The sequence below is a fragment of the Medicago sativa genome, chromosome 4 (genome assembly GCF_051527215.1).
Source record: "Medicago sativa cultivar Bolivia chromosome 4, Bolivia_mono, whole genome shotgun sequence".
Lineage (NCBI taxonomy): Eukaryota > Viridiplantae > Streptophyta > Magnoliopsida > Fabales > Fabaceae > Medicago > Medicago sativa.
In genome coordinates, this window is record NC_140752.1 from 95,968,818 (window position 1) to 95,985,227 (window position 16,410).

General features: G+C 33.4%; 2 pseudogenes across 2 annotated transcripts; both read right to left on the bottom strand.

Annotated features, from left to right (window-relative positions):
• On the bottom strand, positions 1-8,757 carry LOC146934194 (puromycin-sensitive aminopeptidase-like; annotated as a pseudogene). Its single transcript, XR_015007684.1, has 30 exons — positions 7,661-8,757; positions 7,361-7,517; positions 7,175-7,247; positions 7,022-7,098; positions 6,653-6,766; positions 6,458-6,532; positions 6,249-6,356; positions 5,959-6,171; positions 5,786-5,844; positions 5,611-5,638; positions 5,446-5,532; positions 5,308-5,333; positions 5,137-5,201; positions 4,953-5,033; positions 4,733-4,780; positions 4,635-4,653; positions 4,456-4,460; positions 4,349-4,360; positions 4,209-4,265; positions 3,983-4,092; positions 3,834-3,914; positions 3,501-3,685; positions 3,065-3,213; positions 2,813-2,951; positions 2,567-2,713; positions 2,377-2,458; positions 1,942-2,117; positions 1,224-1,461; positions 552-612; positions 1-435 (listed from the first exon to the last, which is right to left on the bottom strand). The product of XR_015007684.1 is annotated as a puromycin-sensitive aminopeptidase-like (transcript).
• Positions 8,758-10,617: 1,860 nt separating this feature from the next.
• On the bottom strand, positions 10,618-12,272 carry LOC146934195 (cytochrome P450 89A2 pseudogene; annotated as a pseudogene). The gene has a single exon (XR_015007683.1). The product of XR_015007683.1 is annotated as a cytochrome P450 89A2 pseudogene (transcript).
• Between the last annotated feature and the right edge of the window lie 4,138 nt (positions 12,273-16,410).

Here is a 16,410-nt window from a genome sequence, read left to right on the forward strand (position 1 = left end):
TTCTGTTGCTGTCAAACATTATTGATTGTCTCTAATCCTCGATTAAAAGTGATAAAGAAATATTTTGCTAATGATATCAACAACATGACTGCAGAGGTTTCATAAAAATAAAAAAAATAAAAAACAACATAGTTATCACAGTCTAACTTTTGTTATAATGCTAAACCCCGAGAAAACTAATAAAGGTAAACTTGCATTATACATCCTTGGATGATCTGTATAAAACTCAAGTAAAGGAAACCACTCCAATACAAGACATGCAGCATGTGAACAGCTACCATTGGCGGAAAGCATGTACAAGATATTTGGATCACGTATAAATAAGCCAGAACAGGTTGAAAGGCACAGCTTGGTACTTTTTCTTACAGGCCATTGGCACTTTAAGCAGCTAAGCTCTTTGAAGCAATTAGTAGACACAATCTTCTCCAGCTGGGCCTGCAACAATATAACAATTATTTTAAGAAAATCATGACAGCCAGAATTAAAATTATGTTATTCAATAATAATTTAAGAAAATTACAGCTAATGTAGCAAAATAATAACTTTATTACCTTTGCAAGTTTTTGTCTGATATATCATAACGCCTCCATCTTGAGAAGTTTGACACCATGTGTGAGGCAGTCTGCAGTAGAAAAAATCCAATCCAACATAAGGACCATCTAACTGACAATACACACTGTCACCAACTAATTTTTCCCAAAATATTTTATAAATGTTTTCTACCTTCATTTTTTATTGTAAAACCACCCGTTGGTTTCACTCAATTTCATTTATTGTAAATGTTTGTATAGCCAACAGTGCAAACAATTTTGTTTTCACATAAAAAAATTTAAGCAAGAAACAAAATGAAAAAGAAAAAAAAAAACGAAACGTTTTCTTAAACAGAATAAGCAAGTGGTTAGATGAAAGCATGTGAAAGTTTTATGTTGTTTCATGCTAGAGCCATTGGGCTTCAGATATGGATAACGAACACGGATTATGAAAGACACGAGAAATGCAAAAATTACTTTAAGCGTGCATTGAAGGGAACCAATCTAATCTCTTCATATGCTTTCGTGTTTTCAGTCTTCAAAAGAACGAGCATTTTCTTTGATATTTAACTTTTTTTTTTTAAAAGAATGTTATGAGCCAATTATCCCAAAAAAATTTTAAGCTTTTAGGTGAAACGCAAATTTTATATATAACATGTGAATAGAAGAACCCATAATTTAAAGACGGGTAATGTGAAAAGATCCGAGGGTTTATTTTGTCAAGTTGCAGTACAATATCTCCCAAAAACTTGTAGCCCGACCCATCCTTTGTATGGAAGTTCACAGGTGACCGACAGAAACCTCCAATGAGAGAGTACACGTTGTTGGGATTGTGCAAGTCAAATGCTGGATAGTTTAACAGTTTCTGCACATTCTCAACATTACCAGAAATGTCGGACATTGCTTGAAGAAAAAACCATTTGTTCAGTACCTGGAAAGGAAGATCACTATCAATCTAAAATACTCCACTATGTAATAACACAAACTCACAGGTTGGACAGAGCAGTTTTATAAATAAATAAAAAACGGAACTGTGCATATTTTTGGGGGAGGCAAGTACAAGAAATTGCAATAGCAGTCAGCAAGTCAAAACATAAAATATTTTGCAAAGCTATAGGTGTCAAGAGAGGAATGGTGCTCATCCTAGATAATGTGCCAAAAAGGAGGAGAGCTTCTCTTCATAATAATGGTTGGGAAATAGCTGTGAAAGTGCACATTGAGTGTGTAATCAAGCATCACTATCATCTTAAGAAGTTACATCTTACTAACAATGATATGTTGCCATAGAATAGAGGAAACATGGCTAACTACGACTAACACATAATCGGCTAAAAAGATTGAACAGCGTCATAATCCTAACAGAATAATATCAATATTTATCTTCAAAATAGTCGTAGAGATGGATATTTACCAAGTAATTATTCTGCCACTTGTCATAAAAGTCAGCAAGAACATCATCACGAGTTTTACCAGGGTTCTGAGATAGGGAAGCCAATGCTGCAAACTGCTCGGTCATATTTGAAGCAGTTTTGTATTCTTGAAGTGCTAGGTTCGTGAATTCTTGATCCTCAAGGGATGCAAGTTAAGCTACCAATCAGAGAAAAACAAAAATTAGAGATGACCTGCTACCAACATGAATGAAAATTAAACTTGTATGTAAAATTGTTAAAAAAATATATAAAACCTTTCTATTTATTATATGATTAAAATCATAGCTAAGGATTTTAATAGCAAATTATATCAATTAGCATTATTGTATTTATTCTAAATGCTTTATACATAGAGGTGAATGTGGTCTGATTTAGACACACAGAGATTGCAAATTCTAGAATAATAAAAGGTATACCAAGAGCAACATTCTTCAAAGCTCGTCTGGCCATGTTTGAATGATCGAACACATATTGTTCTGAGCTCCTATTATTTTCTACCTGCAAAAAGGTAAACAAACATACACATTAATTAAGAGATTCATATACGGAAGAGTAGAAGTTATTTTTTTTAATAATTCCAGGCAGCTTCAGACAAAAAGGCATTACTATATTAAGGAACTCTGATCTCAGTTCACTCGCAAGCTGCTTCCTGATGAAAGACTGAACAGTATGAACAGCATTAGGGTATGCAACTTCCATCATGTCCATTATTTCTCCCTCACCAGGAAGAGTTATTGCCTTAGCCACAAATTCCTAGATAATAAAAGAGCATAATGTCCGATCAATGCAATCAAATGCTAAAAAATCCCACACGAAAAAACTGAAAAACTTAAAACAGGTTCCTTAGCATACTTTGTCCAGACTTGAGTCAGATAGTATACGTTTGAACCCATCAACAAAACAGGAATTCAGAACCAATGGTTTGTTATGCTGGAAATCATCCACCGAGGTTAGCATCAACTTTCGTGCCAAAATTTGTCCAGCGTCCCATCTACATAATTTAAACAAGGTTGTAAATGAATTTCCACTATGCTACCAAATCAAAAAGAACAAAAATCCAATGTTTTCTACAGATAACAAAATGCAACTTTGAAAAACACAAACCAGTTGAATTCATCATAATCGTTGGCTAATAGGAAAAACAGGTCAGCATCAGTGAGATCAGATTCAAGATGAATAGGAGCACTGTATACCCTCAACAAAGATGGAACAGGCCTCTCAAAGATATCAGTGAATACAAACTCTTCTTCTTTCTGCAGTGAATACAAATAAATTTGTCATTCACATGAATGATGAAAAGGCTCACCACCATGATCGACATTTTATAACATTTCAACAAAAATAGTAAGATATTTCTTTCAGAAACTTTGACGAGTGAAGGGACATGTGACATGGTAATATAATTAACTGATATGTAGTAATATAATTTTTCCAAATTTGGAAGATATGTTGTTGTCAACACGGGACATAAAACTTCTGTTGTTGGAGAGCTGCTTAAAACATATGAGAAATTCATATCAAAAGAAAAGTTTCAAACCACCTTAGTGACTCTAAGGATTGCAGTAGAGACTGATTGGTCATTGCTTGAAACAGATTGCAAAGCCCCGTCATGATAACTAGAGGAAAGAGGAATGTCCTACCCAGTTGAATCTAGCAGACCTACTGCAATAGGAATGAACATGGGTTCCTTAACCCTACTGCCCTGGAGTTGGCGGTATCTCTTGACTGCAAAAATGTCCCCATCAAACATGTTAACAGAGATAAATAAATGCCCTGGAGAAGTTGCGCATCCAAATATTTTTAAAAATGTCCCCATCAAAATTTGGTTACCTTCAACCCAATCAAAAAGAATGAAAAGTTAAAGTTCGTATACCTAATTTTCAAAGAAAATGTACGTCCTTCTGGATTATAAGAAGTATTTACTTTGACAACAGGAGCCCCAGCTTGAGAGTACCTGTCCATTAGTTGATCGATCAGTATGAAATTAGCATAATGCTAGAAAAGAAAACCCAAAATACAAACCACAATAAGAAATTTGCAAAATCTGCATTATTTGCATCTCTCATGGCAGCGTAAAAATCATCACACATTACGGCTTGCCCATCATGTCTCTTAAAATAAAGATCCATGCCCTGAAGTACATAGAATCTATGTGAGTTCAATTTTATATTAAGCACATCAGATTGCTAGTAGCATGACATTGAAAGGACGCGATTAATGTAGGCATTGGATAAACAACCAATCTTACTTTTCGGAAACCTTGACTCCCCAACAAGGTTTTGTACATTCGAATAACTTCTGCCCCCTGATACATAGGTCGTAAGAACAATCTGCTCGAGAAACTAATGGAGATGGAGGGATTGAAAATTTTAGAAGTAAATATCACACCTTCTCATAGACCTACAAAAAAAGGTATCATTATGAACATGTCCACATCTTGGTGAGAGAAACTGAACCAAGCTGGTCTAAATCTGAAACAAAAACCGCAAACATACCGTAACTGTATTTTAACATTCATGACACGGTCGCATCAGAAATTAACCATGAAAGGTTGTCAAGATAATAGATAAATTAGCAACAACAGAACAAGAAATTATCATACAGTTGAGTAAAATTTCAAAATTTCAAATATGATATTGACTCAATCTGAAATTGTAAAAATAAAGAAGCTTACATGTGTAGAAGTTGCGCATCTGCCAAGGAGGAAATAAAATATGAATACAAACTTATAAGGCATTTATCAAGGGGTTGGGGGGGTATCCAGATTCTAACCTGGATGTAAGAGTGTGGCCGCACCGGATGGGCCATGGGACCTGCATCCTGGTAAATCAGTATAAAAATCTGAGAACTCTAGTTAAAGAATAGTAAAAAGTATTAATTATAATAATAATGATGACAATACAGGTTAAAAATAACATCGAGACATGAAATCCACGAAAACAGAACTCAACAAAGCAATAATTAGAAATGGAAAATGAAAAGGATAAGTAACCTCTGGAAACTGGTAATTTCGAAGTCTTGAAACATCATTAATACGCTTTACAGTGCGGCTTCCCATGTCAGATGAGAATTCCTGCCGATAATTAAAGCAGCTCGTTATATTAAAATACTCAGTGGATGAAATTTACTGGCAATGCTCCAATTGAAGCATAGCAACTGAGATCAAGAGTTGGTACCTGATCACGAAAAACGGTGAGACCTTCCTTCAGGCTAAAGCTGGAACCAGTCGCGACATGTCACTCTGTAAAAAAGCACCACCTGTTGAAGCATTATAAAATTAAATGACCAATAATAAGAGCATATAAAACCCTTAGTTGAAAGGACAACAAGAATATCAGAAGCACCACCTGTTGCAAGTCCAATTATGGAAATACTGCATAATAGATAATAAATAAGCTTCAGTTACAATTAACAAAAGCCAATGAAGTTGAATGTTTCAAAAATTAAAGATCCCCCACATTTACTGAAATGTGATAGTTACAAACCTCGTGACCAACAACTCCTAATATTAAATCATAATCTGCATCTGTAGCAGTCTCGGGAGAAGCTAATAAAACCCGGGAATTGAAAATCTACAAACAAGTCAAAGGAAGTAAAAATGGCAGGGTTTAGCAAACAGCCCACCAAGACAAGCAGATGAGGAGACATACATTCAAGCTTTTGTTTTCCATGGCGCCCCTTACCATTACAAAACAAGAAAACAATATTACTTTCTGCAACCTAATCTCTTCGTGCAATCTCATCTCATAAAATGTACAAAGTGCTCGCAATAAATGCAAAGCTACATTAAGAAATTCACAAAAACAAAGGGTAGACAACAATTACGCTTTAAAATCGATGCCAACAACATTGAAGAGATCCAAGTCATATTCAAGTCCAAAAACCTGTTTGCAACACATACAAAGAGATAGAAAAATTCTTCAGAATCTGAAACCGTGTATTTGTAATCTCAATAGCTAATCTGATCAAATAAAAGTGAAAACCAAATAATGACTGACATCTTCATCCCACTTCATAGCTGATTTTAGAGAATACATAGCATGTGCAGTCTTCGGTATATCCTCTGCAGACGTCCAGATCCTAAGGGACACCTTCCTTCCTGAGCGGGTAGTAAATGTGTCATCTCTGCTCTCCAGTTGCCTAGCGACAAAGGCAAACAGATAACAAGGCTTTTTGAAAGGGTCCTCCCAAACAGCATAATGTTTGCCGCCCTGCAGAAAACATAATTAATGTCAATGAATAGTGAACTAACCACCAATGAAAACTATGCAATTCAACAAAAGATCACCTCCAAGTCACCCTGTCCAACCAGGTTTCCATTAGACAACAATACTGGATACAGTGATTTCTCTGCCTCAATATGAACCGTATACTTTGCCATTATATCAGGCCGATACTGTTGGATGAAAGGTTATTATGATACATTAATTTGATGTGGAAATAAATTTTAAGAAAGTTAAGATCTGATCATCACAATAACTTCTCTAAGATGCAAACCTGATAAAATGTAATTTTACGGAAGCCTTCAGCCTCACATTGAGTGCAGAAATTCCCAGATGACTTGTAAAGACCCTACCACAAATCAAATTCATAGTAAGTAAGCACATCCCCCGCCCCCTCTGTTCAAACGCTGAATTGAAGTGACTGAAGCAGAAAATAATACAATTATAAAAACCAGAAAATTTCATTTACCTCCAATGATGTGTTTTTCTGTGGGAGAATCTCGGTTACAATTTCATGATCATATTTACCACTAGGAGGTGATTGTATTGTTAAATGGCGTGCATCCAAATGATAATCTTCCTCCTGTAGATAAACATAAGAGAATATGTTTAAAATAATTATACTCAACACTACAATCATCCATGATTGCTACTCATGCAAGTGTTTCCGAAGTGAACAACGCCTAAGGTTTCAGATAGGAAGCATACAATTAAATTCATAATATTCAGCATAATGAAATCAGGAAATATAAAGTAAACAACATTGCTTGATAAACTAGCAAGATGGCAAAGAAATTTCATCAGATGTTCAAAGATATATATATATATATATATATACCTTCAAGGCCTTGCCATTAATATGAACTGAAACTAAAGTCAATTCTTGTCCATCTAAATCTAGCGGGGGAGTAGAACCTGTTTCATAAAATAGGATGACTAATACTGCATATATAAAAAGTTACAAGTAAATAATGGAACTATAAAGAGCTACCTTCGACACGAGGAAACACGGAAATTTTAGAACTAACTATTGTCTTCTCTCCCAAGGAAAATTTTAGATCCACCTGCAATTGTTTGATGCAACATGGGACAAAAGAAATGTAAAAAAAAAAAAAAAAATTAAATTTGTCAATGACAGTGTGAACGAAACATAATCTAAAAACTCCTATAAACATACAGTTTCGAAGTAGTAATCGGGAATTTTGTAATCCTTCAAGAATGTTTCTGTTGGCGTCGTCATTTTGGATTCTTCAACTTGTTTTCGTTCAGTTAGTAACCGAACAAATTAGCTTGCTACTGCTTTCTTGATCCTCTAGTAAACAATATACAAGAACCTAAATAATAAAGTAACCAAACACAAAAACTGTACATAATTGCATAGTCTCCTAAGGTTTAAACATTAATCAATCAAGTACAGTCATGAACTAAAATTAAATCATAAAATCATTTTTTTTAATAAAAAAAGAAATGAAGAAACCTCTGATGCAAGAAAGTGTCTGTATCTAACACTACTTTTCAAGATATTCCGGAAACAATTATCGCTTCAATTAATATGAAGCTGCAAAAAATGAAGAAAATGAACATCAAATTCCATAATAAACTCAGTAATAAACCTGATGATAGGGAAGGGAGAAAGTGACAGGATGGATGAAATGAATAACGTTTTTATTGTCTAAAAAAAGGAAATAATTTTATTGAGCATAAAAGTCATTAAATAACAATGTCTCATTTTATTTTCTCTTAATAGCCGCCATTAAAAGAAATCAATTACTCCATATCAATTCTTTGCGTTTCAATAACTTAATTACAAAGCTTTGCAATCTTCGGTACATTCATAAAATAAACTTTATTACAGAGCTGATGTAATAACTAATACCAACTGATTTTGCTGAAAAATGCGACAATTTATTTCCTTTCAAAGAACTCGTACAAAAGTCAACCAAATCAAATGTACCGAAGACATCATTTTTATAGAAACACTTGCTAAGCTTCCAAATTGAATAAGATAGTCGTAAATATGCGAATTAATGGCCCACATCCCACAAACATATGATCAACACTTCCTCTTTCCCACAACCACTCGAACAACCGTCAAGCAAACAAAGAAACCTTCAAAAGAGACACTTTGTTCCAAACTAAATCATAGATGTCGGGAACGATCAACGTGCTCCACAATAGGCAGCATATAGTAGACGCCTCCAACAATGTAAACCTTTGTCGGGATCTATATTTCAATCTCATTTGTCTTCCAGACCATCCTGCCAAAAATGTTAGATAATAATATAATATACCGCACTCCCTTATCTGCTCCTCCTCCAAAGCTGATAAGCTCCTTTGCCACTTCCAACCAAATGAATCTTAATTCAAAAAGACGCATATACCTACTACACAAGGGACCACCCTCGAACAACTGATCTAATTTTTAAAATTTCTTTCATTTTTTCTCTCATTGCTTATAAATTTTTTATGTAGAATTTATCAATTATACTTTTTCTTTTCAATTACTCATACTTATTTATTTTCAATAAAACTGAAAATAGTTTTTTAGAGAAGAAGAAGAAGACACACGGGACCTCATCCTTGCTCCCTGGTCTTCATACAGCAATGACAAACGGTCCAACAAGAAGTAGAGAATGACTGAGCTTCTGGTGGGACCAATATATCCTATATATTTGAGTGGATTAATCCAACTTAAGAGATGGTGAGCATCGTCACTTGTAGGACCACTCCGCTTATACGAGACTACTCATATACTACAAATTGTCATCTGCCTTAAAAAAAATATGGAAAAAATCATAAAAATTAAAGTGTATTCCGATTCGAACCAAATAGTTTTTTTATTTGGATAATTTTGCTAGTATTTCATGCAAGAGGGGGTATTTAAAAAAGGACTTATAACAAGTATCTCATACACTCTTTAAACATTCTAATTAAAAAAAATTAAAGACTTCAATTTCCAATCAAATAAATTCACAACTTTATAAAATCTTATCATTTTAAATGCTTACAGAATATGTTCAGAATTACTAAAAAAAAAAGAATATGTTCAGAAATACTCGTTAACATTTCTCATCTTTTATTTATTGGTATTTCTCTTAACTTCACATGTCAATGGAACATTATACATACCATACTCTTGTATACATATAAGTTAAACACTTGTATGCTATGATTAGGACTCATGTAACATTGTAAGATAACACCATGAATAAAATAATGAAAATACTCTATTTTTCTTGCTTCTCTATTTCTCTCCTTCTTCTTTGTTCTTTTAATTAATACAATGTTATGTTATAGTTTTTTTGGTTACAAAGCAAAGCAAAACAGGAAAAAAAAACACAGAAAAAAGAGAGAAAAAAGCTACGCCCTTGGGAAATAAGTTCCCATAGCGTCGGTCCTTAACAGCTCCATGAGATCAGATGGAGGAGAGGAGTGAATAACAATGTCAATATCAGAAGCAGCCCCTAACTTTGCCATAAAATCTGCACTCTAGTTACCTTCTCTGAGAGTGTGATGAATTGAGATGTTATGTTATAGTTTTAGTTAACTTCAAAACAATCGTATATAATTCGAATTTACTTAAAGAATATTTTATTTCATATTAAATATTTATAATTTTGTTTTTAGTTCCGTCAAAAAATTGCATTTTTTAGTCCCTCTAACATTTTCATTTCACGTCTTTAGTGACCAAAATGTTAACGGAAAATTTTATAGAAACTAAAAATGCAGATAAATTTTTTTACTGAGATTAAAAATGTTAACGGAAATTTTTACCGAAACTAAAAAATACGATTTTTTTAAGGACTAAAAACGAAATTCTAAATATTTATGGAGACATTTGCTTGATTAAGCTTAAAAATATCACAAAAACAATAGACAAACATCAATTACCTATTTATTTTATTAGATATGCTAAAGAATTAAGATCTTAGCAATGGACATATTTATTTTTACGATGATGATGATGATAATTTTTAAAACATTTCACGCTCATTGGCACATAATTTTTTATTTTTCAAACTCCTCGTTTACCTACATCAAACCAAGGACCCCAAAGTTGAGGCATAAACATCAAACCAAGAGATCACATAGAAGCAGGTAATGGCACATAATCTTGAATACACTATTGTTGGCAAGGCCGAGCATCTAGGTAGGTTTTGCACAACATTGAAAAAAACACCATACATTAATTTTACTTCGACTAACAACTGAATCAAAATGTTATTATTATATAGGGTTATGTTACAAGACACCTTCATAAAAAGTAGTGTGGTGTCTTTTATCAAGTCACACCTCAAGGTGTGATTTTCACTTTTTTAGTTATAACTTTGATAAAAGACACCTTCATGAAAAGTAGTTGGTGTCTTTTAACAAATGCCCATAGAGTAACTTGATAAAAGACACCTTCACAAAAGGTGTCTTCTATCATAACCCTATTATATATACCTGCTCAAAGAGTACAGGCACACATCACATAATTTAGATCCTAGGAGAAATATGAACTTGCAGTGGATTTTTCATAACCACGGTGAATTCAGTTTTTTCCGACAAATCAACATGCCCTCCCTCTGGAATCTTCCAATTAAAATTCCAAACCAAATTAGCCACAAAGTATTCCAAATGGAGCAAAGCTAAATTATATCCCGGACAAATTCTCCTCCCAACTCCAAATGGCATCATCTTTATCTCTTTGGTTCCGGTAATATCAAAAGCCTCATCTTGCAAAAACCTTTTTGGTTTAAACTCCATTGGATCTTCCCAAACACGAGGGTCTCTTCCTATATCTGCCACCATGAAATTCACTACCACATTTTTAGGCAGCAAGTAACCTTCGAAAACCACATCCTCCTTCACCGCGTGGGGCAACACAAAGTGCCCCGGTGGGTGACGCCTCAACCCTTCCAAAATCACACATTTTAGATAGGGTAGGTTCTGCAAGTCTTCCTCTTTAATTTCCTTATTCTCTTCATTTCGATCAGCGCCAATCACCTCTCTAATCTCCTCCACAATTTTGTCTTGCACATGTGGATGCTTCACCAAATTAGCCATGATCCACTGCAGCGCGGTGGAGGTTGTGTCTGTGCCAGCATTCAAAAACTCTGAACAAAGGCTGACCATTTCATCTTCACTCAGCTTGCGTTTCTCCTCGGGCAACTCCAATTCCAAAAGAGTGTCTGCGTAGGAAACAACATTGTTTTTGCTCAATCTCCTTTCCTTGGCTTCCTTCCTCGCTCTTATTAGCGGAAGTAGAACATCTTCTTGATCTTTTCGCAACTTCAACAATTTCTCCCATCGTTTACGGAATAAAATCCGAGTCACTTTGGGATAAATATTCAAAATGTTGAATTTGTTGAGACCTAACAGAAGTGCCCTTTGTACACGTTCGATGTCGTTGATTTTATCATCATGTACACGTTCACCAAAACACATGAAAACAAGTAAGCAAAACATTGCATACTGAAGGTGGTCAACAACTTTGATCGAATCAGTGGATTCTGAAGATAATTTCAGACGGTCGAGGAGGGTTTGCAAGACCCACTTGCGAATTTCGGAGAAGGACTTGGCACGAGATGGATGAAGCATCTCAGAGGCAAGGTTACGACGTAGGGTACGCCATGTAGGTCCATAAGAAGCAGTGTTGATGGTGTGTTGATTACTTGAAATGAGATTGATATTGGGAAGTGGTATAGGGCGGTCAGAGAAAACAGATGAATTTTGGATTAGGGCATGGTGGGCAAGGGATCGATCAGCAATGAATACGATTCGACGGAAAATGATTTGGAGACTAATGATTGGACCATGTTTTGCATGGAGGGTTCGAAGAAAGGGTACAAGTTGGGTTTGGGTGAATGATTTTCTAAGCCATAAGAGGGTTGTGATGATAGGTATGTGTGGAGGGCCAGGAGGGAGGCTCACACTCTTAGTAGTGATGGAGAGGGTGGCTTTGATCAACCAACACACACATAGAGAAACTAAGACGATGAACCATGTCTCCATTCTGGTTTCTGGAATATACAATGTTGTAAAGTGTTGGTGATTCTAAAACAAAATTGATAAGGATGAGGAGATAGATATGTGTGCAAGTGGAGTAAATAAGACACACCTTTGAGTCATATAAATAAGGATAAAGACACACCTGTTTTTCTTGGAAAATTCTACTATGGACACAAATATAAATAAATAGTGTTTAGGCACACATACATTAAAATATTTTTTTTAATAACAAAAAACAAATTGATAATAAAGTGATTTAGTAGTTTGAGGAAAAGAGTTGTGATGTGTGTGTGCCCAAACACTATACATTTATGTTTGTGACCATGTAAGAATGTCTCGTTTTTCTTTTTGTTACAGATAAATACACACCTTTGAGTCATATAAATAAATAAATTAAATACTAATTGATTGCACAAAAAGTAGTAGTTGACGGTGATAGCTGTAGATGGAAATAATTTCAACCATCGAAAATGACACATATGTTTGATATTTCTCTCATAAAAGAAACTTTGATTATTTCGTTAGCTATTAAAAAACTAGCTAATCAGCTATTTTTTTTTTCGGTTACATTTTGAGAGGGTTTAAGAGTTAATAAGCTATGTTTATTAAAAAAAATGGATGTAGACATATTTGTAATTTCAAACCAACTAACTAATTAGTCCTTCAAAAAAAAAACTAACTAATTAGTCAAAAAAACTAAACTAATATAATTTTTTTTAATGATCATAACTTCCTTCCATCAAAAACTAATATACATTTATATATGCGCGAGTGTGTTTATTTAAGAATAAATTTATCATTTTCAAAATTAGAAAAATACCTTTTTTTTCTAGGAAATTAGAAAAATTAAAAATACTTGACTTTATTTCGTTTTTATAGTATACTATAATTTAACATTAGGTAGGATTTGATTATATTTCATTTGAAATAATATTGTAATTAAATAATTGTATTTATTAACCAATTTTTCAATAACCTTATTCAGGAATTTCAATAAATGTATCCACACTGTAATTCTGGTATGATTTGATTATATTTGGATTTGAAATAATATTGTAATTAAATAATTGTATTTATTAACCAATTTTTCAATAACCTAATTCAGGAATTTCAATAAATGTATCCCCACTGTAATTCTGACTTGAATCAAATTACAATATTGGAAAAATAATTGTATTTATTATGGAATTTTAATTGTATTTTTTCTTACTTAAAAAATCCAGTGTATAATTGGAAAAATAAATTACTCCTAATCAAAATTATAGTGTGAATTAGGGGTGTTCAAAATCGAAACAATTCAATAAAAAAACTGCAAACCGAACCAAACCTAAACTGAAACTGCAAAAAAACGGATTTTGTTCGGATGTATTCAGATCATTATTTTACTTAACCATATGGTTTGGTTTGGTTTGCGGTTTTTATTTTACCAAACCAAATCAAACCGCAACATAAGAAAAATATCAATTAAATATATGTCACTTAAACCAATACTTATAGAAACTCGATGAAAACTTTTATAAATGATATATTTTTTCTTTTGATAAATTTCTTCTTTGCTTTTTAATTCAAAAATGTATTTGTGTACTACTTGAACTTTTAGTGAATGTTAAAATCTTAGTCTTTTGTAGTTCTTGCAAAATAAGATTACTTTTTGTTCACATTTTATGTTTGGTCTATGTAGTTGGTAAATTTTTATAGTTGAAAATGAAACAGTAATATTAGATAAAATTTAAAACATTGCTGAAAATATTTTTTAACTTGATTTTAATGTTGTAAAAAAAATTGTATTGTCTCAAAAAAAAACTACACCAACCGATCCAAACCAAACCACATTAATTTGATTTGATTTGGTTCGGATTTTATTCTAAAAGTCAACCGAAACAAACCAAACCGCTTGTTTTTTTTACCTTACGACTTTTAACCTCAAAATCGAACTAAACCGAATCACACAAACACTCATGTAGTGAATACATTTGATTACGTTATTTTGACTTAAAATTTCTAAACACTAAGCACGAATTTGCCACATCATACACGTAAGCACGAGTATGCCACATCATAAACTGTGACGCTGAATTCATGAAGAACGCGAGAAGATTTTTGGACCTAAATTTGAATTATGTCGCCCTTTTAACTGATTTTATTTTGATTTATATGACTCATAAACATGAACACTCAACACAAGTATGCCAAATCACACAAGGCCATATCACTAAAAGTTTGCAACATCACTTTTTAAATAAAAACATAGCACTACAAACCAAAAACAATAGTTTTTTTTTTGTAAAAAACAATAATTTATGATATTGCGTGGTTAAAAAAATAAATACAAGGACAAAATCAAAGTTCACTAAATTGAAGTTCTAGCTTTAGAAAGAGCTCCTGCGCGTCATTATTTTAGCTATTTATTAGAGAAGGTTCAAAATCATTTAACTGGATGGAAAGCTAAACAATTGACTTTGGTTGGGCGAGTCATTTATTCAGGTTATCCTGGTGTATCCTATGACGTGTATGAGTATTCTGAACTGAAGAGTATTCTAAAATAAGATAAATTGAAAGAGTATTCTAAAATAAGATAAATGATATTTGTACATCCATTTTTTGAAACTTCAACAATGATTTTATTGGAGTGATAGTGAAGAGGGAAGGGAAACACATACTATTGTGTGGAAAAGTTTAACGTTACCTAAACATATGACAGGGTTTGGGTCTTTGTACGTAGCTTACCCGTTATAACTATGGTATGTGTTATAAAACTTAAATGGTCATTGAAGACGGGAAATGCAAGTCTTTGAGCTCATGTTATGAGGTGGCAGAATGATTTTGAGTCTTCATTTGGTAAGCCATGCACAACATGCTATTAACTAATTTCTTACTTGCTAAATGAAGTGTGAGAGAGCCGTGTTGCAACTATTGTGCTAATTGGGATGAAAATTTACTTCGTGGCTTGAGAGATTGTCCATTAGCTACTTCTTAAAGGATGACGATCGAGCTATTTTTGTTGTTGTGTGATATTGTGAATTGATTCAAACTCAATTTATTTAGCCAGATTGATCGGATGGATGGTGGTAATTGGATTGAAGTGGCTACAACTTGTTATTGGTTATGGAGGTGGTGTAACCAATAAGACTACTGTGACCCTCTCTATGTGTTTGTCAACGACCAATATGTGATTTTGTGCTATCTATAATGACTTATTGCCATCACACTAAGCATGTTGATTGATTGTGGTATGATCAAGAGAACCAAACCTATAACCAGTTGATTTTGTTTGAATACGGATGGAACATCCAAAGGTAGCAACAGGCTTTCTAGCTGGGGTGGACTTAAAATGTGCGATTTTACTAAAAATTTGGGGAAAACTAACACATTTATGGCATAAATATGGACGTGCATGAAGGCTTGAGTATGATTAGGAGTGAATATATTTCAAATTTGATTGTACAAGTGAATTAGGAGGTGGTTGTTCGTAGTACCAACAATTGCAAAATTGGAAGTTCTATAGGATGAGGCATCACGAGGAAGATTAAATGTTTGCTTTCTCTAAATTTGAATGTTAGATTTATGCATATTTACGAGGAATCAAATAGATGTGTTGATGTGTTAGTCAATATGATTTGGGTGGTAGATGCAAATTATCTATATTTTCGGTCGACGTCTATTGAGGTGTCTCGTTACCTCACCTAATAGCAGGGCCGACCCAACGTATGTTCAGGCCTAAAGTGAAAATTTAGATGAGGCCTTTTCAAAATAATAATAAAGTTTTTTTATCATGTTATTTAATTTTATTTCTTGAGGCAATAATGAAGATGAATTACAATAACTATAAATTATAATGATGATATAAAAAAAATTATAATGAATCTCGACTTATTAAGTATGTATAATGAATGTTGTCAATAAAAAATGAAGCATTTTCTCCTTAAAAAAAAATGAAGCATTTCTATTTCTATAAAAAAGTGAACTTTGTAATGACATAGTGTGAGTGTCGATCCTGTGACTTGTCTACAAAATAGAGGTAGTCTATCACTATGCTATTGATTTTTTTTGTCAATGACATGGAACGAGTCTATATATTATTTTAATTGGAGGCCGATTTTTAAGACACAAAAATTTGGGCCCTAAAGCCGTTACTTCACTTGTTTTAGGCTTGGGTTGACCCTGACTAATAGACTCTCTGGTTTTTATTTTCTTTTGAGTTTCGGCCCCTTTGTATTGAAAAAAAAAAAACTC